The 25,563-nt window shown below is 45.3% G+C and overlaps 1 long non-coding RNA gene across 1 annotated transcript in view; it reads left to right on the forward strand.

Annotated features, from left to right (window-relative positions):
* The first annotated feature begins 8,088 nt into the window (after nt 1–8,088).
* Nucleotides 8,089–25,563, forward strand: part of LOC135978181 (uncharacterized) — a 29,490-nt gene continuing 12,015 nt past the window's right edge. The window contains exon 1 of the long non-coding RNA XR_010595598.1: nt 8,089–8,495. This is a non-coding gene — a long non-coding RNA (uncharacterized LOC135978181). The remainder of the gene's footprint in view (nt 8,496–25,563) is intronic.

Here is a 25,563-nt window from a genome sequence, read left to right on the forward strand (position 1 = left end):
GCTGATGGGAGAGCTCTCTTCCGTCAACTTAATTAATCCTCCCCCAATGAGCGGCAGTAGCTGTGTCCGCAAGAGAAGCTCTCCCGCTGACATAGCGCTGCCCACATTGGTGCTTAGGTCGGTGTAACTTATATCGCTCACGGGGTGGCTTATTCATATCCCCGAGCGACATAAGTTATCCCGACATAAGTAGTGTAGACATAGCCTCAGCTAAGGTGCAGAGAGAAACAAGAAAGGAACGTGGGGAAGAAAGAAGGGGGAAAAAGCAGAAATAGCTTTGGGCCTAAAGGGGAGCATCTTTTCCCATTGATTAATGCTGAATGCAACTCTAAGGTACAGGAGAAATAATGTCCCTTTATTGTCGCTTTTAAATACAAATATTAATATTTGTTAAATTCTTATTCCATGTGTGGTGCCATAAAAGCCACGGGAAGACACGGTCCCTACTTATGGAGATCAGCATCTAAATGGATAAGCAGAACAATACAAATTCCCTTGGATCACCAGTGGAATTCTATCAGAGTGGTTTAACTAGAAAATAAAAAGTATTGTGCAGTGGTTCTCAAACTTTTGTACTGGTGACTCCTTTCCCATAGCAAGCGTCTGAGTGTGACACCCCCCCCTTTATAAAATAAAAAGGCTTTTTAATATATTGAACACCATTGTAAATGCTGGAAGCAAAGCGGGGTTTGGGGTAGAGGCTGACAACTCACCCCCCCCCATGTAATAGCCTCACAACTCCTTGAGGGGTCCCGACCCCCAGTTTGAGTACCCCTGGTATTGTGCGTGTAGCAGCACATACAAGTTGCGTGTGCTAACTCGGGGTGGGAATGGAGGAAGAATTGTATTTTACGGAGGGATTTGAATGAAGAGAGAATGGCAGCATTTTGTGTCAGGCATAAAAGGGCAGCCTGGGGTGTGGCCCAACAATAGAAGTAGTGCAGGAGGGATAGGCAGAGCGTGGCCAGATGAAATGAGATCATTATGAAGACATTAACATTTACAATCAACTTCTTCTAGACTAATTTAGGGCCTATATATCCAATAAGCCTTGGATTGGGCCTTTGACCTTTATGATCCCAATCTTTTCAGGGGCTTCAGGGTGAAGTTTGGTGACAGGCTTGAGGTGGTGGGTTTCTTTTGTGATTGTTGCCTCTGCTATGGAAAAGGTTGCTTAACTACTGATAATGGTGGAGCCAGAAGCAAATTATCGATATACACATTTGATACATTACTAGAATTGATTTCAAATATTGCAAAGTGTCAGTGTCAGAAATTAGTGCCATAAAAATCTAAATAAGTAAATGTTACTACCCATTGATGATCCCCATACAAGCAACATACTGTATGCACAAGCATAACATTTTTGCATCTGCCAAAATGCTATTAACTTACAATGATAAACTCAATTTGTAAAACTCATTCATTTCGAAAATGTTACTTATTTATCCTGAAACTACTTATTTATCTGACAAGAAGCTCCATTAGTTACATTATACTTATATCCGTTTCTACATCTAGTCACTAGATGGCACTGTCTGATAGGAGATAAATATTTCTTAACAGACCATTTTAAATTTCCGAAAACGTGACGTGTTCTGCCACAAAGAGTTAGCAAAAGAAAGACACTGAAGCCCAAGTTATATTCACTAGATACACTTCATTAAATTTAGTGAAAAGGCAATGAGAATTACATAATCTATTAAAATGATTGTGATAGGTAGGGGGAAACAGACTCCAATCTGTAAGAAAAGCTAGAGACATCTAGGAAGATCTGAGAGGAACAGCATCCCACCCTCTGGCTGTAATTAGCCAATGAAACATTGTTCTCATGATGTAACTGGTTATCCTTCTGAGAAGCTTTGGTGGGCAAAGTTTCTGTAGAACCAGACAAAACTGGAATTCTCCTTATTCACCTCAAATTAATTGAATTATGGCTTTCTAAATTCACTTGCTTTTTCTAATTTACCTCCACACTCTTCAAGTGTAGCTCCACCCCAAAAAGTGACTACATTAAAATGTAACTTTCTTCCGCAGCAATTCTACTTCCTGGATGTATTCAAAGTCTTATTTGCTTAACTTAATGACTAGTATGTCAAACATAAGTTACTGGGCTCAACAACAGATGCAACAAGGTGAAATTTAACAGCCTGTTACATACAGGTCAGGCTAGATGATCTGATGGTCCCTTCTGGCCTTAAACTCTATGAATATATGAGACAAGGTGGGTGAGTTAATATATTTTATTGGACCAACTTCTGTTGGTGAGAAAGACAAGCTTTCGAGCTACACAGAGCAATTCTTCAGGTCCGGGAAAGAAACTGACGTTATGTCTACACTACAGCTTATGTCGGCATAACTTATATTGCTTAGGGGTGTGAATAAACCAACCTGAGCGACATATGTTACACCAACCTAAGCCCCAGTGTGGACCGCTCTATGGTGGTGGGAGAGCTTCTCCCACTGACATAGCTACTGCCTCTCGTTGCGGGTGGATTAATTAAGCTGACGGGAGAGCTCTCTCCCATTGGCAGAGAGCTTACAGCGGCGCAGCTGCATGATACTGTAAACTCTCTAGTGTAGTCATGCCCACCACTAAAACACAAGATGGAACAGATAGTGTATATTCTAAGGGATCATTCAAGGTGAAGTGGCCCATTAACCCCGCTGTAGTCATATGTTAATGGGCCACTTCACCTTGAATGGTCCCTTAGAATATGTGCTAACTACTTACAGCTAAATACAAGATGGAACAGATAGTTTAGCACGCCACACTTGGATTATGTCTACACTACCACTTATGTCGGCAAAATTTATGTCACTCCAGGGTATGAAAAAAACGTAAGTTTCGCCAGCATAAGTGGTAGTGTGCACAGCGCTATATCAACAGGAGAAGCTCTCGCCCATCGGCATAGAGCGGCTACACAAGTGATCTTACAGCAGCGCAGCTGCATCACAGCTGTGCCACTGTAAGCTCGCTAGTGTAGACATGGCCTTAGTGCCTTTCCCAGACCTGAAGAAGAACTCTGTGTAGTTCAAAAGCATGTCTTTCTCTCCAACAGAAGCTGGCCCAATAAAAGATATTGCCTCACCCGCCTTGTCTCCCTAATATCCTGGGACTGACATGGCTACAACACTGCATATCATCTATTAATACATAACATACAAAAAGATGTCAAAAGAACTTTAAGTTATAAAGTTAAGTACTTAATTTGGAAATGCCAGATTTATGGATATTAGAGAGACAAGGTGGGTGAGGCAATACCTTTTATTGGACCAATTTCTGTTGGTGAGCGAGAGATAAGCTTTTGAGCTTACACCAAGCTCTTCTTCAGGTCTGGGAAACGTAGTCGGATTAATAGAGGTCAGTGCAATCTAAGCTCTGCCCTCTTGTGTGACCATTGTGTGCACTGAATGAAGGAAGGGTCCTACGGAAAAAACAGTATGTGACCATGTAATTAAAGACTGTCATAAGGCATATGTACAAGGAGGCTGAACTAAGGTGGCATGGACAACTGTAAAACTGGCATTGCTTAACATTTTGTGTTTGACTTTGCAATCTAAGTCATGTCCTTCTAGTGTAGTTTTTGTGTGTAATTTTACGTATTTTTTTAATTGGAAAAAGTTTTAAAACAATTTCTATTCTGTGCAATGAAACAACCCTCACATAATGCACACTGAATCTTCAGTATTGCAGAACAAGTTTAGCTCCAGAGCTCACATTAGCAGGCAGCCAGAGAAGGCTGTTAGCCCAGAGACTGTGTACTGGGTCCAGAGGTGGGTGGGCGAGACTGATCTGTCTCTCTTTCTCCCCACTTCCAGGAGTGCGGGGTATCTACCCCATGTGGTGCCCCAATTGGAGGGATGGGCTGCTAGAGACATGTACAATGGCTAAGAGGGGTGACTGGAGGGAGCCCAGTATTGTTCTCTCTCTTCCTGCTGTTTTCTCAGCCCCCTAGGATGGAGTAGTTCCTGCCCCATGTGGTTAGATCACTGGGGCCATGATCCATTCCAGCGTGGTTGTTGGTGGAGTGGTCATGGGGAGCCCAGCCTATTTCTCTCCCCCTACCACCACCCTTGCAACAACTCCTCTAACAGCTCCCTACCGTTCCCAGTGCAGAGCCTCCCCCCCCCCCCCCCCGCCCCTGAGATATTTTCTTTTTAAAACATCGCTGTACTTTTAAAAATCTTTAAATTGAAAACAGTAATTTTAATACCAGATGTGGTATAACTTCTGTTTATGTGACTCTAATTCCCCCCTTTAATTCCACACACAGCTATAAATGTCTGTTTATCTCTAACATGTATCTCAGAAATACTTGTTCTTTACAGAATTAAAGAAAACAGTATCCACTTCTGTGTATTCTATGGGCTGCATAATTGAACCATCTCTCTTTCCAGCATCTCAAAATATAAATTGACAATATTTTTGGATTTACACTGGCCTCTTGGCCGAGGAAAATTCAGCTCTTGTTTCAGACTTGCAGTCCAGAATCTAAAGAAACAAACCTTTTTCCAGATCTTTGTTTGTATAGCTTTCAGACAATTATATAAATATAACCAGTAAGCGACTGAACTGTGGCATCTGGTTACAGCAATTGCGCCTAAGATTAAACGACAGAAAATGTCAATTACGTGCTCAACGTACAAATCATGTCTTTCATGCCTTACTTTTTGAAAGATGTAGTTTGGACTGCACTGCGCTTGAGTGTCTATTGCAGAAATTTATAGCGATGGTTTCTTCTGGTTTATTCACCCATTTAAGCCCATAAATCACCAGTTTAGATCCATAAAACAAGTCGAAAAAAGTGTACTCCTAGGTGTCCTACTTACACTATCTGTAGGTTAAGGCCCAATCTTGGTTTAGAAACTAGTATTATTACTTCTGTAAATGTTGCTGTCATGCCTAGTGTTGCTGGGGGGCTAACTAAAGAGACCCTCTTGAAGCACAACTCGATTAACAGCCTCCAAAAGCCATTAAAGAACAGAGCCCCACACTCCTCTTCCCATTTCACTGTTTGCACTTGAAATGTCTAAAACCCCTCAAAGTCAACTGCTGTTTGTAATTTGACATGGCGACATACATCCAGTGCTATTTGCTATCTTTACGGTAAGTGTGAGTACTATGAAAAACTTGTTACCCAGACTGAATTATCTCAGGCACATGCAATCTTGAAATAACTGACCAGTAGTATGTCAGCAAGCACAAAGAAGAGAAACACCATCAGCAAAGCCAACAATACCATTGAACAACAGGGTAGCTTGACTCTTAAAGGCTAGAGGTACTGGGGCTAGCCAACCCTGATTACTCAAAAGGCACACCTGGGTTGGATCAGGTGGTTTCCTTTATCGATCAGCAGGAAATTGCAAAGAAAGAGAGAGGCTCCTGTAGCAAAGATCCTGAGGTCAGTGGAGTTTTGAAGCTAGAACCTAGTGAGTATGAGGTTCCAGTAGGAAATCCTGACTGGGTTTGGGCCAGGAAGCTGAACTCAGCCAGGCAGGGTCTGGGAGTCACCTATTAAAGCAGGGAAGGCCTGGGAGCACAGTGATCAGAGACTGCTAGGAGTGATCAGGCTCCAGCATAGAGTCCTGGGGTGTGGGGCTGAGGCTACAGGTGGGAAAGGCTGGGGAGTGATCTGACAAGAAGATAAAATGAATAGATTGCTTCAGCAATTTGAATTTTTTTTTTTTTTTTTAGTATATTTTATCTGAATAAACCCAGACCTCAAGAAGGGATGTTGTGAGTGGACAAAAGGGTGTGGAATTTAAGAAGTCCTTTGGGGAAAGGTGAGGGAAATGAGGCAGACTGGCTGTAGGGTGACCCCAGGCAAGGAGAGGGTGATTGGGAGGCAGTGGGCCTGATCACCAATACTCTATGTAGCGCCCTTCATTGAAGGATCTCAAAGAGCCTTACAAACCTGCTTGTTGAATGTATTAATCCTCACAGGATTTCTTTGAGGCCTTATTTGACTGTTTGTGAAACAGAAGCATAAAGAGTTTATTTGACTTCCCTATGATGAAAGTAAATGAACTCAAGAGTCCTGATTCCTTATCTTTTCTAACTAGCGGACTACCCTGCTGTCCTTCAAATAATCCTAATCTCCTTCTCTTCTAGCACCCAAACTCAAAAAGCAAATAAGGAAGCGCTCTTGGGGAAACTAACAATTAAAAAACTCTGACAAACCACTCTTGTTTCCAGAGACTCTAGTTGCAGGGATATGGATACTCACATTGTGGGGTGCAATCCACACCAGTAAGTGGTTGTGTTACTGCCTGTAACCTTGGGTGCCATAAATGCTCTGCTGCTGTAGCTCACAGCCTGAATACCAGTAGACAAGCAAAGACTGAGTTAACCAGCTGTGGTTCACCAGTTCTGATTCTGGCAGCCTCCTTGTTACACTCCAGTATCCACCAGCTTTGGTTACACCCGGCAAGAGGACCACAACATGCCCCAGTCTCTCATTTTCACAAAACTGTGTGGTTTGCAGTTTCCAGCCCTTTCTTGGACCTTGCAGAGGAACAATCGTTTGTTTGGTCCTCTGAAGAGACAAAATGCCCAGCTTTATCATTTCAAGTGGCTTACCATTCAAACATAGCACTGGGTTGGTTCAGATAAAAAGTAAAGCAAGCTTATTAACAAAAGGAGACCAGATTTTAAGTGATACCATGTAGAAGGAATTAAGTTAGAAAGGGTTACAAACAAAAGTAAAAATACATTTTCTGATGCTAAAACTTTAATAAGAATGGTCTAGGTATCAGGTAAGATTTTTACCACAAACTTCTTACAGCAAGACAGCTGACTGCCCCATGGTGAAGATCTCTCCTCAAAGACTAAAGTGCTCAGTTTCTTTGTCATTTTAGGTGAAAAGATAACATGGGGCTCTTTGCCCTTTGTCTTTTATAGTCCAGTGAACCTTTGAAATGGATCCTTCTGAAGATTACCTTCCAAAGGAAAGTTCATTCAAGCTGTAAGGACAGAGGCTGGGGCTGAAGGAAATTCTGTGGGGGTGGCTTCTTCCTGCCTCCTGTTTGCTAAAATGCAAATTGAGCTGTTTCTGCCCTCTGATTCAAACGAATTACTGCTTGACATGTGATTGCTGATTGATTCTGATGAACACGGGACTGGAACAGTGCTTCTATAGCTTGATGCCAACTTTTCCCAACCTCGTGCTAAAAATGTCCCAAATCTGGTGAAAAATTCCCAGATAACGTTCTTTTACAGTGCTTCTATATCCTGGGAAATTTCTCAAAATCTGGGAATTTGTGAGTAAAATGTTTTGAATGAAAATTCCCTATTTCCCAAGTTGAAACATTTTACTCACAAATTCCTAGGTTTTGGGAAATTTCCCAGGATATAGAAGCACTGGACTGGAACTACTGACTTATCTTTTCTCTGGGAGAAACCTGTTTTACCACTCCCCAGATTTGTCTCACAAATAATAAATAATAATAATAATAATAAATTTATTATTATTTATTATTTGTGAGACAAATCTGGGGAGTGGGAAAACAGGTTTCTCCCAGAGAAAAGATAAGTCAGTAGTTCCAGTAGTTCCAAAATACCTTTTAGTACCATATTTCCTGTGTATGGTCCCGTTGGGTATTTACGATACATGCACCATGCAAAGTATTGATGAGTATGTTATCAGCTTTCCAATGATGACACACATCGAATGCAGTTGATGACATTAATCAACTGGCGTGCACAGAACGCAGCAGGCCAGCTGAAACTCACTACCCAATGTAGGGTGACCAGAAGTCCCAATTTTATAGGGACAGTCCTGATATTTGAGGCTTTGTCTTCTATGAGTGCCTATTACGCCCCCCCCCCCCCTGTCCTGGTTTTTCACGCTTGCTCTCTGGTCACCCTAACCAGATGCCAGGGAGCCGCTTGCAGGGGGATGCTGTTAGGGTCACAACTCTCACGGGGGGAAGGGGGGCTGAAGGGGTGAGAAGAGCCTGTCTGTAGTTGCCCTCTGGCCCAGGCAGGGTGGGAGTTAAGGCCCAGGGGCTACGCTGCTCTCTCTGGCTTGTGCCCTGTGCCACAGCTAGCGCGGGTGGGGCTGAGCCTCCGTCCTCACCAACCCCCTGCAGCCAATGGCCCTTTGCTGCAGCGCAGCCCTGTGGCCTTCGGCTCCCCATCCTCCTGGGCATGCGGACAGGGGCGCCTGGAGCTCAGGCGTAGGGCCCCGGGGCCTGGGAGTCCGCGCTGCTGGGCCCCTTCCCCGAGCGGAGCGCAGGGCAGGACCGGCGGGCGGGCTGCGCCATCACATCCCTACACGCCCCCGGCGGGCCGGGCCTGCCAGAGCCGAGAGGCCCCGCTGCGCCACACTCAAGATGGCGGCTCGCCCCGCATCTCTCCCTCCCCGTTCCCGGCAGTGACTTCCGGAGAGCGAGCGGGCGCCCGTCCCATGGTAACTGCGCCGCGCTGGGGACGCTACCGGGGCCGCTCAACGCTTCCTGCCGCACAGAGACAACCGCGGAGCGGGGCGGGGGTAAGAGAGAGAAAGGAGGGCCCCGCCCCCCCGGGGGGCCCCGCACCGGGCAGATGCCAGGTGCGCCCCGCCCCCGCCCGGCGGGGCTGAGAGCGAGACGCCCCCTGGCTGCATTGCCCGGCGGGGGGGGGGGGGTGTCACCCCCGCACTCCCACCCTGGGGGCTCCTCTCGGGCGGGATCGGGGTCTCGCGGGGCTGCCCTCGCCTCCTCGGCGTGGTGGGGCCAGGGCTGCCCGAGCCGGGTGCCCCGCTGCGGCGGGTCGGTGGCGGGCTGGTCCCTGGTCCTGAGCCCTGCCCGGCGTAGGCCTGGCCGAGCCGCCCGATCCCCCCAGGCTCCTGTTTCGTGGGCACGGGGGGGGGCTTAGTCCGCCGGGCGTGACTCGCTGCCCGGCTGTGGGATGTGCCCCGCCCCGGTCCCTGCACCGCCCTGCGTGGGGGCAGCCGGGCTGAGGGGTGGCTGTGCCGTGACCGGGCACCCCGCCCCGTGACCGCGAGTTCGGCTCCGAGCTGGGCTTGAGCGCGTCCCCCTGCGCTGGTCCCGGGTCAGGAACCCGGACACGACCCCAGGTGTTTCTTGTAGCAACGGCGTGTAAGCAACGTGTGTGGATGTGTCTTGAAACCGGCATATGTGGTGTTTTGTTGGCTTCATGGCTCCTTCACTGTGTGTGTTGGAGTATCTGTTTCATGTGTAGGTGCAAGTGCCTCAAGACTTGGGGTAGCAATAGGGGTGGCCTTAGCCTTATCAGATCTCTTTTCCCTTTCTCCCCCATCTCAGAACCGGTAATAATACTAGGGTACTTGGGTTTGTCATGGATTTAGAAGTACTTCTGAGAGAGATTTTCTGTGGATAGTATCCCATTGATAAGATTTTCCACTCGTTTGCCTAGTCTCCTCGTCCTTTTGTAACCCTCTTCCCAAATAGGTTGAAATTCTAGCTTGGGAGACATTAGCAATGCCTCTGAATGATACTTTAATTGCGGCTGTCACTGCTGTAGGAAAAATAATATTTCTATCTTTGCAGTGATTCCAGCATCAAGTTAGTCACTGATGGGAGCGATGGAGACCTCTTGTGTATGTGTGAAGTACTGAATACTTAGTACTTGTCAGGTGATGGGGAGGGAGGAACTTACCTGACAACCACCTGGGCCTAAGATAGGACACAGGAAATATTACTATGTTTAAAGCAGTGCTAAATGAATAGAAGAAAGAACCAAGGCTGTCCCTAAAAAGCCATGCATAAGAAGTGACTTGATTTTTGCATTCCTTCCTAAATATGTGTGTAAATTAAGAATTTAGTCTTTAGCATTCATATAACGTGGATAGTACTGAAATCTGATGAGACTTGAACATGCTTTTGGATGCTGGTTATTTTTTGAAAAGTTACTCTCCTTTTCCCCCAAAACAAGTTGTGGATACAGACTAACAGGACTACCTCCTGATCCTTTCCCCCAGTTTATATTTCAGGAGACAATGTGGTTGTGAGGCTGCATGAATGAATTAGAAACTGTATAATTTGGCAGGCTGCTTCATTTAGGGACACATCATATCTCTTCTCTTGTATAATAGTTTCTCATGACACCTTCTCATGTGTAAAAGCAGGGCTTGAAAAACTTCAGGCACCTGCTAGTTAGGAGCAAACATGAAAGATGGAGTAGGGGCACTGTTAAAGGATGATGTCCTGATGGAAAGAACAACCTGTTCTCCCTTCCTTCCTCTGCTGAGAAGATGAAGGGAAAGGGTGCTAGGATTCCTATTGTTCCTGGACTCTTGGCGGGGACGGGATCTTATATTAGCCTTTAGGTATATGTCATTTTTCTCTAAAACACTGCACTGCTGTTCTAGATACAAGTTGTAAAACCGGTTAACATCTTTAGTTATGGCAAAAATACTGCTACAAGCACTAGACCAGCAAATGCTAACACTCTAAGCACCTGGGTGGTCAATGGGACTACAGTACTCTCACACATGCTTCACTTTAAATTAGGGCTGTCAATTAATCGCAGTTAACTCATGCGATTAACTCAAAACATTTAATTGCGATTGATCGCACTGTTAAACAATAGAATACCAATTGAAATGTATTAAATATTTAGGGATGTTTTTCTACATTTTTAAATATAATCTGTTTCAGTTACAACACAGAATACAAAGTGTACAGTGCTCACTTGTATTATTTTTTATTATCATTTTTACAGTGCAAATATTTGTAAACAAAAGAAATAGTATTTTTCAATTCACCTCATACAAGTACTGTAGTGCAATCTCTTTATCATGAAAGCGCAACTTACAAATGTAGGTTCTTTTTATTATGTAACTGCACTCAAAAACAAAACAGTGTAAAACTTTAGTCTATAAGTCCACTTAATCCTACTTCTTGTTCAGCCAATCACTAAGAGAAACAAGCTTGTTTATATTTATGGGAGATAATGCTGCCCACTTCTTAATTACAATGCACCTGAAAATGAGAACAGGCATTCGCATGGCACTGTTATAGCTGGTGTTGCAAGATATTGATGTGCCAGATGTGCTAAAAATTCATATACTTCTTCATGCTTTGGCCATCGTTCCAGAGAACATGCTTCCATGCTGATGACACTCGTTAAAAAAATGCATTAATTAAATTTGTGACTGAACTCCTTGGGGGAGATTTTTTTTTTTTTTTTTTTTAATGGAGCTATCCCATCTCCTAGAACTGGAAGGGACCTTGAAAGGTCATCGAGTCCAGCCCCCTGCCTTCACTAGCAGGACCAAGTACTGATTTTGCCCTAGATCCCCAAGTGGCCCCTTCAAGGATTGAACTCAGAACCCTGGGTTTAGCAGACCAATGCTCAAACCACCTCCCCCGCCCTTTTTTTCCCCTCTTTTTTTTATTACCCACCCCATCTTGTGTCTCTAATATCCTGGGACCAACACGGCTACAACACCACTGCATGGAATAATTATTGGCATATATGCCCAGTAGTGTGTGTTGGAAAGGCTGATTTCCAGGAGGTGGCCAACTACTTAACAACAATATGAAACGTAAACCAGCGAGCAGTTCTCTTTTCATGGGAACTGTATTGGATTAAAAATTCCCAGAAATTAGACAACGCCAAGAGCTCCCTTCTTCACCAGGCATAATTTCCTATGCTGGAATTGTACGTCTCCTGCTCTGTTTTACCCACGTTCTGCCATATATTTCATGTTATAGCAGTCTCGGGTGATGACCCAGCATGTCGTTCGTTTTAAGAACACTTTCACTGCAAATTTGACAAAATGCAAAGAAGATACCAATGTGCAATTTTTAAAGTTAGCTACAGCACTCGACCCAAGACTTAAGAATCTGAAGTGCCTTCCAAAATCTGAGAGGGATGAGGTGTGGAGCATGCTTTCGGAAGTCTTAAAAGAGCAACACTCTGATGTGGAAACTACAGAACCCAAGCCACCAATAAAAAGAAAATCAACCTTGTGCTGGTGGCATCTGACTCGATGCTGAAAACGAACATGCATTGGTCCGCACTGCTTTGGATTGTTATTGAGCAGAACCTGTCATCAGCATGGACACATCCTCTGGAATGGTGGTTGAAGCATCAAGGGACACATGAATCTTTAGCGTATCTGGCATGTAAATAGCTTGCGACTCCGGCTACAACAGTGCCATGCGAATGCCTGTTCTCACTTTCAGGTGACCTTCTAAACAAGAAGCAGGCAGCATTATGTTTTGAAAATGTAAACAAATGTGTTTGTCCGAGTGATTGGCTGAACAAGAAATAGGACTGATTGGACTTGTAGGCTCTAAAGTTTTACATTGTTTCAAAGGGAGTTAGTGCTATTTGTTGAATAGGTTGGAAGCAAAAGAAAAACACATAAGCGATTATAGCATCATGTTGTATTTTGCACAATATTTGTGAGAGTAAAGGAGAAGGGTGGGAGGCTGAGGTGCAGAGACTTGCTCCGTGATTTGAGCAACCAGCAAAGCATCCAATACAAAATGCAAACAGCCGGGACAGTATTATCAGGGATGCCTGTTGCTGTTATTTGGAGGCTCGGGCCTGAATTGTGCAGCTGTACATCCAGCTACTAACTCCTGGAGAGGAGGGGTGTTTGAAGTCTTTTGTTCAGTTCAGTGTAGTTTATGGGTGGTGGAAGCGCAACAGAGCCAGCAGCCCCTATTGCACCTATTGTCTTTGCCTGCATGTGTTTGTAAAGCCCTATCAATTAATGCCAACATAACTTTCTGTGTAAAATGAACTGTCGTCAACTCCATATGAAGGTTTTTATTAATCTATTCTATAATAAGCAGAAGCGAACATTCAACTGAAACAAAGCTGAAAAACAGCTTTTAATTATGACATATATTAAACAGCAATCTATTATCTAACTACAAAGAACCCTTTCATTATATCACCAGTGAAACAAAACAGTCAAGTGCAACAGTGCAATGCGGGCACAACACAAAGGGGCAAGGGTTAAATTTACAGGTGAGTATATGTCTTTGCTCAACCTCTTCAGGTTTGTGGGCCTTCTGGTGTGGCATGCTGATGTTTGAAGTTACAAGGGGCAATAGAGGGCTCAAATGAGCTGGGATCCCAATTGCCATTGTTCTCAGCGCCCTCAGCTTGGGTCTGAGGGTATGTCTACACTACGAAATTAGGTCGAATTTATAGAAGCCGGTTTTTATACAGTCGATTGTGTGTGTCCCCACATAAAATGCGCTAAGGGCATTAAGTCGGCGGACCGTGTCCACAGTACCGAGGCTAGCATCGGCTTCCGGAGCATTGCACTGTGGGTAGCTATCCCGCAGTCTCCGCCGCCCATTGGAATTCTGGGTTGAGATCCCAATGCCTGATGGGGCAAAAACAGTGTCGCGGGGGATTCTGGGTACATGTCGTCAGGCCTCCCCCCCGCCCCGTGAGAGCAACGGCAGACAGTCATTTCGTGCCTTTTTTCCTGGGTTACCTGTGCAGACGACATACCACGGCAAGCATGGAGCCCGCTCAGCTCACCGTCACCATATGTCATCTGGGTACCTGCAGACGTGGTACTGCATAGCTACATAGCAGCAGCTAATTGCCTTTTAGCAGGAGATTGAGCAGTATGACTGGTAGCCGTCATTGGCTATCTGGGTGCTGGCAGACGTGGGACTGCATTGCTATACAGCAGCAGCTCCTTGCCTTTTGGCAGTCGATGGTGTATTAAGATTGGCATCCATGGTTGTCGTACTCCTCAGTGAGTTCGGTCAGAGGCGCCTGGGCAGACATGTTTTGTCTCCTGGCGACTCAGTCCTGCCAGCAGTCCTATTGCACTGTCTTGACGATGATGGCTAGCAATTGTAATGCAGCATTTCTGCCAAGCACCCAGAAGATGCCGATGGCTATCAGTCATGCTGCACCATCTGCTGCTAGCCTAAGATGTAAAGGATAGATGGACCAGATTTGTTCTGTATTCATTTGCTTCCCCCTCCCTCCATGAAATCAACGGCCTGCTAAACCCAGGGTTGTGAGTTCAATCTTTGTGGGGGCCATTGTGTGTGACAGTTGTTTGTGTTTCTCCCTGATGCACAGCCACCATTGTTGATTTTAATTCCCTGTAAGCCACGTCGTCACTCGCCCCTCCCTCCCTCTGTCAGACAATAGTTTTGCGCCTTTTTTCAGCCCAGACGCCATAGCGCTGGGGTCATGGAGCCTGCTCAGATCACCGCGGCAATTATGAGCACTATGAACACCATGCACATTGTCCTGGAGTATATGCAGAGCCAGAACATGCCAAAGCAAAACCAGGCGAGGAGGCGATTGCAGCGCGGCGACGAGAGTGATGAAGAAATTGACATAGACATAGATCTCTCACAAAGTACGGGCCCCAGCAATGTGCAAATCATGGTGTTACTGGGGCCAGGTTCATGCCGTGGAATGCCGATTCTGGGCCTGGGAAACAAGCACAGACTGGTGGAACCGCATCGTGTTGCAGGTGTGGGACGATTCCCAGTGGCTGCGAAACTTCCGCATGCGTAAGGGCACTTTCATGGAACTTTGTGACTTGCTTTCCCCTGCCCTGAAGCGCCAGAATACCAGGATGAGAGCAGCCCTCACAGTTGAGAAGCGAGTGGCGATAGCCCTGTGGAAGCTTGCAACGCCAGACAGCTACCAGTCAGTCGGAAATCAATTTGGAGTGGGCAAATCTACTGTGGGGGCTGCTGTGATCCAAGTAGCCAACGCAATCAAAGACCTACTGATATCAAGGGTAGTGACTCTGGGAAACGTGCAGGTCATAGTAGATGGCTTTGCTGCAATGGGATTCCCTAACTGTGGAGGGGGGGGCGATAGGGATATGGGTTCCGTCTATCTTGTCACCGGAACACCAAGCCACCAAGTACATAAACCGAAAAGGGTACTTTTCAACGCTGCTGCAAGCCCTGGTGGATCACAAGGGACGTTTCTCTAACATCAACGTGGGATGGCCGGGAAAGGTACATGATGCTCGCGTCTTCAGGAACTCTGGTCTGTTTCAAAAGCTGGAGGAAGGGACTTTCTTCCTGGACCAGAAAATAAGCGTTGGGGATATTGAAATGCCTATCGTTATCCTTGGGGACCCAGCCTACCCTTAATGCCATGGCTCATGAAACCGTACACAGGCAGCCTGTACAGTAGTCAGGACCTGTTCAACTATAGGCTGAGCAAGTGCAGAATGGTGGTAGAATGTGCATTTGGATGTTTAAAAGCGCTGTGGCGCAGTTTACTGACTCTGCTAGACCTCGGCGAAACCAATATTCCAATTGTTATTGCTGCTTGTTGTGAACTCCACAATATCTGTGAGAGTAAGGGGGGAAACATTTATGGCGGGGTGGGAGGTTGAGGCAAATCGCCTCGCCGCTGATTAGGCGCAGCCAGAGACCAGGGCGGTTAGAAGAGTATGCATCAGAGAAGCTTTGAAAACCAGTTTTGTGACTGGCCAGGCTACGGTGTGAAACTTCTGTTTGTTTCTCCTTGATGAACCTCCCCCACACCCCCGGTTCACTCTACTTCCCTGTAAGCTAACCACCCTCCCCTCCCCCCTTCGAGCACCGCTTGCAGAGGCAATAAAGTCATTGTTACTTCACATTCATACATTCTTTATTAATTCATCACACAGCTAGGGGGATAACTGCCAAGGTAGCCCGGGAGGGGTAGGGGAGGAGTGAAGGACAAGGACACACTGCAGTTTAAAACTTTAAAACTTTAACTCTTATTGAAGGCCAGCCTTCTGATGCTTGGGCAATCATCTGGGGTGGAGTGGCCGGAGGCCCCCCCCGCCCACCGCGTTCTTGGGCGTCTGGGTGAGGAGGCTATGGAACTTGGGGAGGAGGGCTGTTGGTTACACAGGGGCTGTAGCGGCGGTCTCTGCTCCTGCTGCCTTTCCTGCAGCTCAGCCATACGCTGGAGCATATCAGTTTGATGCTTCAGCAGCCGGAGCATCGACTCTTGCCTTCTGTCAGCAATCTGATGCCACCTATCCTCTTCAGCCCGCGATTCAGCCCACCGTCTCTCCTCTCGTTCATATTATGCTTTTTTGCACTCTGACATTGACTGCCTCCATGCATTCTGCTGTGCTCTGTCAGCGGGGGAGGACATCTGGAGCTCCGAGAACATATCATCCCGAGTCTGCCGTTTTCTCCTTCTAATCTTCACTAGCCTCTGAGAAGGAGAAACATTTGCAGCTGGTGGAGGAGAAGGGAGAGGTGGCTAAAAAAGACACGTTTTAGAGAACAATGGGTACACTCTTTCACGTTAAATTTTGCTGTTCACATTACACAGCACATGTGCTTTCGTTACAAGGTCGCATTTTTCCTCTTATATTGAGGGCCTGCCGGTTTGATGTGAGAGATCACTCACGCAGTGCCAGGCAACAAAATTCGGCTTGCAGGGAGCCTTGGTAAGCCACAGTCTTTTGGCTTTTTTAACCTTCATAACATGTGGGAATGGTTTCAAACAGCAGCGCCCTCATTTCCCATACCAAGCACCCGTTGGGTTGGCCATTTAAAATGGGTTTGCAATGTAAAAGGAGGGGCTGCGGTTTCTGGGTTAACATACAGCACAAACCCAACTAACCCCCTTCCTCCCCCCCCCCCCCCAATTCTCTGGGATGATAACTTCGCCCCTCCCCCCCCCCCCCTTTTGTAGCTAACAGCGGGGAATATTTCTGTTCAGCCGAGCAGGAACAGGCACCTCTGAATGTCCCCTTAATAAAATCACCCCATTTCAACCAGGTGACCGTGAATGATATCACTCTCCTGAGGATAACAAAGAGAGATAAGGAATGGATGTTGTCTGCATGCCAGCAAACACCGGGACCATACGCTGCCATGCTTTGTTATGCAATGATTCCAGACTACGTGCTACAGGCCTGGCGTGGTAAAGTGTCCTACCATGGCGGACGGGATAAGGCAGCCCTCCCCAGAAATCTTTTGCAAAGGCTTTGGGAGTACATCAAGGAGAGCTTTCTGGAGATGTCCCTGGAGGATTTCCGCTCCATTCTCATACACGTTAACAGACTTTTCCAGTAGCTGTACTGGCCGTGATTGCCAGGGCAAATTAATCATTAAACACGCTTGCTTTTAAACCGTGTGTAATATTTACAAAGGTACACTCACCAGAGGTCCCTTGTGTGCCCTCAGGGTCTGGGAGCACGCCTTGGGTGAGTTTGGGGGTTACTGGTTCCAGGTCCAGGGTGATAAACATATCCTGGCTGTTGGGGAAACCGGTTTCTCCGCTTCCTTGCTGTGAGCTGTCTTCATTGTCTTCATCATCATCTTCCTTGTACCCCGAACCCGCTTCCCTGTTGCGTGCTTCTCCATTGATGGAGTCAAAGCACACGGTTGGGGTAGTGGTGGCTGCACCCCCAGCATGGCATGCAACTCCGCGTAGAAGCGGCAAGTCTGTGGCTCTGCCCCGGACCTTCCATTTGCCTCTCTGGCTTTGTGGTAGGCTTGCCTTAGCTCCTTAATTTTCACGCGGCACTGCTGTGCGTCCCTGTTACGGCCTCTGTCCTTCATGGCCTTTGAGACTTTTTCTAATATTTTGCCAATTTGTTTACTGCTACGGAGTTCAGCTAGCACTGATTCGTCTCCCCATATGGCAAGCAGATCCCGTACCTCCCGTTCGGTCCATGCTGGAGCTCTTTTGCGATCCTGGGACTCCATCATGGTTACCTGTGCTGATGAGCTCTGCGTGGTCACCTGTGCTTTCCACGCTGGGCAAACAGGAAATGAAATTCAAACGTTCGTGGGGTTTTTCCTGTCTACCTGGTCAGTGCATCTGAGTTGAGAGCGCTGTCCAGAGCGGTCACAATGATAGCTCCCGGAGGGCAATACCGTCAAATTCCGTCCACACTACCCCAAATCCGACCCGGAAAGGCCGATTTCAGCACTAATCCCCTCATTGAAGGTGGAGTAAAGAAACCGGTTTAAAGGACCCTTTAAGTTGAAAAAAAGGGCTTCGTCGTGTGGACGTGTCCAGGCTTAATTCGATTTAACGCTGCTAAATTCGACCTAAACTCGTAGTGTAGACCAGGCCTGAGAGGGGAATGGCCTGGGAGCACTGCAGTAGGGCATTTTGGCTTTGTATTGCCCCCAGGAGTTGCCTCTGCATCTCACTCTTTCTATACTATTTTTGGACATGGCAGTGCTTTCCCTGGCAACGGCCAGGCTGTCCTTTGCCATTGCAACAATCTCTCAGTCCTCAGATATTGTTTCCAACTCTCTGCATTTTGGGCTTTTGGGGGGGGGGCTCTGTAATGATGCCACAAACATTTTATCATAAGCTTTCTCCCCCTCAGGTTTGCCAGCCATTCTGCTGTTGATAAGGGTCCTGTCCTTGAGTCTGTCCCATGCAGGTGTCATTGCTGTGGGGACATTATATATTTAAAAAAAAAAAGCAGTTATTGTTCCTCGTCTAGGGAGGCTCTGATAACTTTTTTTTCCATGCATTTCTGCCTTTACCTCCTTGAGATTCTTCCATCCCGAGGATTCTCCGAGACTGGGTAAGTGGTGTGTGCTGTGGGTTTGTTGTCTATGCTTCATATGATGTGTGGCTTGGGGCAGGGATGGAGTTGGAAAGTATGTTCCTGGTCTGGCTTTGCTGTGCCTTGGATGTGCTTATGTGGTTTTGGAGGGGTTAGTGGGGTGAATCTGGGGCGAGATGGATAATAATCACCTCTACATCCCCTTTAGGTTGTCCTCACTCTGGATGATGTTACACTGAGGCGGGTGACGAGGAGCTGGTTGAAGGTGGATGGACAGGTGGAAAGTGAGGTCCTATACAATAAGGGTGTGAAATATGGATCGTATAATGGGACTTTGAGAGTATATGAAGAGAATGATATGAAATCTTTCTACTTTCTGATGGATGGGTTGAAAATATTGTTTCCATATGGAGAATAAGATGCCAGGATTTCTTATCTGTAGTTTTGAGACTGGATGTGGCTATGGGAGCAGAGTTAAGTTTGGTTTTGCATTTTGCAATGTGATAATTAAAAGACTGTATGAGCTGTGATTGTATTTGAATGTATGCCTCTCCTCCCCTAGCTGTTAATTTCTACCTTAAACGCTCAAATTTTTGTTGTAGCATAGCAACAGCCATTACTTATGTAAAAGGTGTGAGTGGGTTTTTTTTATTTTTTTTAGCTCTCTTAATACTAGAGCTGATCAGAAATTTTCCAGCAAAACATTTATTCAGAAAATGCCAATTCATTGTAGAGAAATGTTTTGATGAATCTACTACAGACTTGACTAAACTTTTGCTGAAACAAAGGCAGGTTTCAGGGTCTGCAGCTATGGCAGAAAACCTGCCAACTCCTGGAGCCCCGTCTAGAGCTGGGACTCTGGGTGCTGGCAGGCTCCCCTCACTCCAGCAAGCAGCCCTGGGAGCCTGAATAGCAGCTGTGAAATTGACAAGAAATAAATTTCATGTTTTGTTTCAAGAACACCATATTTCAATGTTTCTAAAATAAAATTTTGGGGGATCTTTGGTTTTGATGGGAAATTTTGGTAAATTTGGTTTCATTCTAAATCAGAAGGAAAGCAGATTTGTAAGTAGCAAAATCTCCTGCGAATAAAAACCCCTAAATTTTGGCCAGCTCTACCTAATACACCTCTACCCCGATATAATGCGACCCAGATATAATAACCTGAATTTGGATATAACACTGTAAAAGAAGTGCTCCAGTGGGGCGGGGCTGCGCACTCCGGCGGATCAAAGCAAGTTCGATATAACGCGGTTTCACCTATAACGCAGTAAGATTTTTTTTTTGGCTCCCGAGGACAGCGTTATATTGGGGTAGAGGTGTACAAGAAATGTGAGTTCAATATCAAGGTTATGCTTCTGCTCCCTGGATGATTGAGAGTGAGTTGGGAGCCTGTTGGTGTGGGGAGGGAAATGGAGAGAAATTGAACTATGTATCTGTTTTCGTTGCCCTCTCTTTCTCTTCTTTCACCTTGTCCTTTCCAAATCCCTGCCATGACCAGCTCTTTGGTGGCTATCAATGTCCCCAGAGAATGGCATGTCTGGCTCTCCTTGACTGGTGGGAGGGTCACTGTAGCAGGAACAAAAGAGAGTGAAATGAAAGGGGTGATCCCAGAGGGCCCTAGAAAGAAAGAGAAGGCAGTCAAATTAGTAGTTCCCAAAACTCTTAACATGTAAGAGGTGAGAAATAAGACAATAAAAGAACAAAGGTAAAACAACATATGCAAACACTTACAGTTCTCATAATGTTACCCTTTCCCATGAGGAGGCTGCTGAATGACTCTCAGTAATGTTTCTCATATGTTAACTGTAGGTCTGAGTAGTATGCATTCCTTTTCCGCCAAACCCTTAAAACTGTGATAAGGTTGTAGAGTTAATCAGACATCTGAGTTGTTAATATTGTTGAACATTAAGTTTAGTGGTCATTTCAATAAAATGCAAAAATAATAAAGTACAGAGATCTCTCTTTGAATTGATCAATAGCATTCATTTGGTTTAGCAACTGCTATTATTCTCTAGTTCAGTGAACGTATGGGATTTCTAACATTTAGCGTGACTTGCTTGCCTGGGACCAGTTTTTATAATGTCAGCTGTTCTTTGGTAATAGTGTTTAACTTTTGCTGCACCTATAAGTGGGAATAAAAGCACTTTTTTGGCTAAGTCCTATATGAACAGATAATTTTCAGTTTGCAGCATAAGAGTAGATTAAGAAGACTATTTCCAACAAGATTATAATAATTTTTTTAAGCATTTCCGAACTAAGCATTAATTACTACTGCATGTGTAACACTTTGAAGATGTTAAGTGCTTATTATCAAAAAGTTGCGTGACAGAATCCCTCTTCAGCAGTAAGTAAAATATTTCATAACTTATTTTTAAGCTTTGGAGGCTTCTCGGTTCTAATAGTTTGCCCTCTTAAATGATCTTTCTCATGAAGTCTGTAAATTAATACACTTCTAATTCCTTTGTCACTTACAATTTAACATTGTCTCTTGACTAGAATTGGTACAGAATTTTATGGATGCACATTCTAAATTTTGTGGTTATAGTAACCTGAAAAGGGTGTGACTGTAGATGCTAATTGGGAAGACCGTTAATGCTATTTTTACTTTAGCTTGCTATCTCTGACACAGCTTTGAAATTACATGGAATTATGCAAAATGAACGGTTAAATATCTGAGGAGTGAGGAAACTTTATTATAAAAGCTAAATATTTCACTTTAATCAGTTTGACTAAAATATATTTGAGATATTTTGTAGAAATAATAATGAGGATCTGAAAACTATCTGAGTTACACTTTAGTCATTGATGACATATAGTAAATTTCACTCTTAGGGAAAGAGGCTACTTAGATAAGATGCACATGGGATAAAATCCTGAACAGCTCTTAATATATTAAGTGCTACTTCACACCTAACTGTTGAACCCCTCCCATCTGTCCTATAGAAGGGCAATATGAAGCCAACAGCGGAGCCCTCAGTCTTTCTTTAGACTAGAGAAAGTATTAATTCCACAACCATATGCTAAAAAAACCAAGATTAACAGTCTTTATTCAAGTTTAGAGAGGGGGTCTGTGATGCTTTGGCGTTCAACCAGACCACTAAGGGGTTTTCACCACCTGCCCTGCAATTCTGGATACCTTAAATGCTATGCTACTGTGGCTCACAGCCAGGACACCAACAGTCAGCCTTACAAGGATGTAGGTCACATCCTGGCTTCCACCATCCAGTTGCTTTTTGCAGCATGACCCCATCCCTCAGTCCTGGTTTCCCCAAAACCATCTGCCCTGTTGTGTCCAGCCCTCTCCTGGAACACTCTTAGAAGTTACATTTGCTGCTCCTTTAAAGAGACAGTAAACAGCAACTCATTAATTTTGCTGGGGTTTGTCAAACGCTCTTATTTCAATCAAAGTACTGAACTGGCTTACAGTAAAAGTAAAACAAATTTATTAAACAGAATGTTGTAGGTTTAAGTGACAACAAGTATAAGGAATAAGGATAGAAAAGGTTACAAACAAAAGCAAAAATATGCATCTAACACTAAAACTGAATTTCAGCAAGTTACAATCTTTTCCTAAACAGGTTTCTCACCTATATTCAGTCCCCTTAGTTGAAGGATCAATCATTCTGTGATTTGAAGAGCTCTGGCCCCTTTAGTCCCTCAAGTGATGGATGCCCAAAATGGCTTTTTCTCTCTCCTTATATCTTCCCAGAGTTTAGTGGCCCTGCTTCAAGAGGCAGGAAGGCTTCTGGAAGATGCAGTCTCCCTCCCCCATCAAGATAGTTAGTCATTTTTCCCCACTTGCTCTCTTGATGACTTTATTTATCTTGCATGTAAATGCGCTTTTCTTTCTCTTTGGTCACATCTTGCTTAATTCACATCAGAGACACAGTCCTTTGTTTGGAACAGGGGTAGGCACGGCTTGGTAAATACGTTTTAATAACCTATTTGCAGCACATCTCTATAACGCCCTTTGTGAGTTTACTGTTCATACATCATGCAAGAATATTAATGATCAGTGAATTATTAGTTTTCCAGCAGTGATTTATTACATGCGAGCTTTTTTGTATATATCATGACAACAGTGTACCAATTGGCACTGGAGTGCTCTTAGGGTCGCAGGTTTGCATGCTTCATGGGTTGGGTAGACTGATCTTATTACACATAGGATGGGCTCTTTGTATTCTTCCGTACTACCCCACAAACTCCCTGTGAGCCAATCTCTCATTCCCCCACCCCCTTTTTCTAGGGACTCCCTGCAACTACCCTCAATCTCACCTCTGTCTGTGACTCTGTGTCCCCCCATTACCCTTTCCTCCCATACAGAGGTCCACAACTCTCCCCCATACTAGCACCCCTATGCCGCCGCTTTCTCCCCATGGCAGGGGATGTTCTCCGTATCCCCTGTACCAGGTTCCCCCAATCTCCCCTCCATCAGGGTTCTGAGTGTCCCCCATGCCCCCCTCATCCATTCCAGGGTTTCCCATTCTCCCCCTACATGGCAGGGGCTCTTTGTGCACCCATATTCTCCCCTTTTTCCTTCATGCTTCCCTCCTCCCATAGTTTGTGTGCTCCCCATTATCCTGTCCCCCTCCCCTCCCCATAGCAGGGTTCCCTATTCTCCACCATACCAGAGGCTGTGTGCACTCCTCCAACCCATTATTATATTTTCTGTCCGGGGGAGAAATCATTCAGGGTGTCCACTTTGGGAGGCTAGGCAGAGCGAGATGATATAGGAATATTGTTATTCTGGAAGCCATAGGGGTCATCAACCAGTTGTTTATTCTGTAGACAACTGCAGAGGTGCTTGAGCCCCTGGCTGTAGTACTCTGATGTCAAGGACTCCATGTGTCTCCCATTTTCCCCCAAATCAATAGGGTTCTGCTCATTGATGCCTGTAACGTTGCCTGAAATTTGGGAACTGATTGGCTGCGGCATTCAAAAGGTATGGTGTTACAGGCAGACAAACACTGAAATGCCATTGAATTGAATATTAGGCCTTTGCAAGCTTGGCCAGTGAGATGTCTGTTTTGATCTTGTGTAGGTAAAATGAATGACTAAGTATCCAAAACTATGGTGATGGTCATCAGAAATGTAGCTGGTAATGATAAACATTCCATCTGAGAAGAGTAAGTTTCTATTAGCCACGAGATAGGGTCAAGCTAGGAAAAATCCTTTTTTCCACACATCCCTAGACTACAGAAATCTAATCTGGGCAAGTGAAATTTAATTACTAGCCGGGTGAAGCGTGGTCTAACGCTCAACTCACTGACTCCTGTTTGCCTGTCATGCTGCGTCTGACCAATTCAGAAATGTCAGGGAAATTTCTAGGCATCAATGGGCACAACCTTATTAATTTTTCGTGGAAATCGGAACACAGAAAAGCCTGATTGACAGGAAAATTGGGGGGCCAAGGCAGCCTTGTGCTGCAAGCAGAGGACTCTTTCTGCTGCCCCCTGCTGCTGCCTACACATACCAGAGGCAGCAGCTTAACTTCCTGTGTGGAGATATTGTCCGTAGCCTAGACTCTAACGGAAATAGGAAAGCCTTACTGGGAGGGAGAGTAATATGAGCAGGGATCCGGAGGGGGAAAGTGTTGTCAGTGGAAGCAGGATCCCAAAGGGAACAGAGCTGGAACCTGCAAAGGAGTGGGAGCAGGGGGAATGGTGGTGATGATGATGATGAAGAAAGCAGGCAGCCCAGGGGTGGATGGGTAGACAGATGTAGCAGTGGGGAGCTGGAGTTGGGGGAGGTGCAGATGAAGGGGGTGGGAAGTGGAGATGGATAGAGAAAAGCAGGGTCCCCAGGAATGGCATGGAACCAGAGGTGGGTGAAATGAGATGAAAATGGGAGATATCAGGGTCACTGTGTATGGGGGTGGGGGGTAAGAGAGATGGGAAGGGGGAAATGGAGGAGCCACACAGATTGTCCACCGGGGGGAGGGGAGAACAGAACAGAGAGCAGTTGTAGCCTGAGCACACTGTGCCCATGAGGGGAATGGAAGGACGGAAGGAGCCCATCATGGGCACAATGTGCCCAGGCTAGCAGAGCTATTGAGTGTCTGATCCACTAGGTTACTGTCTGCTGGAAAAGTGACTAATCTAAACTTAAAAATGCCAAATGCAATGGTAGACTGGCATGTTCATCCTGAGACTGAAAATGGAAGTAAATCAGCCCTCCGCTCTACTACGTTTACTCTCTGGGCACAGGTCTTGCCGCACGTCATATATTTTATAACCTTGTGTGGTTAGAAAACATAGGCACATATAGAAAGTGAAATATTTCTAATACACTCGCAGATACCCAGGTATAGCTGTGTGTCTTTCTCTGTCTTTCATGCCCAAATAAGAGCTGTTTACTCGTGATCTGCTGCTCTAAAGAATATTGATGGCAATTGTTTTCCATAAAATCAGACTAATTCAACACAATAGAGAAAACAGATTTGATCATAATTATGTCTTGCACAGAATCAGCATATGCAATACTCAAGTGTGACTTGAATATTGTAGAGCACCAATTAATCAGAACACTCGTGAATCTTTGCTGAAATTGTTAGTACCTGGATGCATCTTGCCTCTATTCTCATAACTTTTGTCAGTGGTCACCATGTGCAGGTGAAATGGTAGGGAAGGAAGTTTTGGCCCTAATGGAATGAGTTTTACTCGCTTGTGTCAGAAAATATTTATATTCCTAGCTAAGCATGCATTTAAGCAAAGAGAGCTTTCTTATCTTTAGCCATAAATAACATTTATGAAATCAAGGTCATTGCTGCTCCTGGATTGTCAAGAATCAATATAGACTTCCAGTGCTTTTATTCTTGATCTAAGATTGGCAAGGAGGTTGCAAACACACTTCTAATGTGGACTTCATAATAGTCCTCTATGCCATTGGCACCTCAAGAGTAGACGAATGCACTCTTATTGACTGTAGTATGGGGCTAATTTCTAAAGTATCTGGTGCCACAGCTAGTGCTATGCCTGTCACTCCCTATTCCCAAAGTAGGAAGCTCACCACTCAGATGAGTTTGAATAGAATGTTGGTAAGTGTCTTGTCTAAGATGAAGGGCATCTAACTGTATCCGCAGTACCATCAT

Source organism: Chrysemys picta, unplaced genomic scaffold, assembly GCF_011386835.1.
Source record: "Chrysemys picta bellii isolate R12L10 unplaced genomic scaffold, ASM1138683v2 scaf156, whole genome shotgun sequence".
Taxonomy (NCBI): Eukaryota; Metazoa; Chordata; order Testudines; family Emydidae; genus Chrysemys; species Chrysemys picta.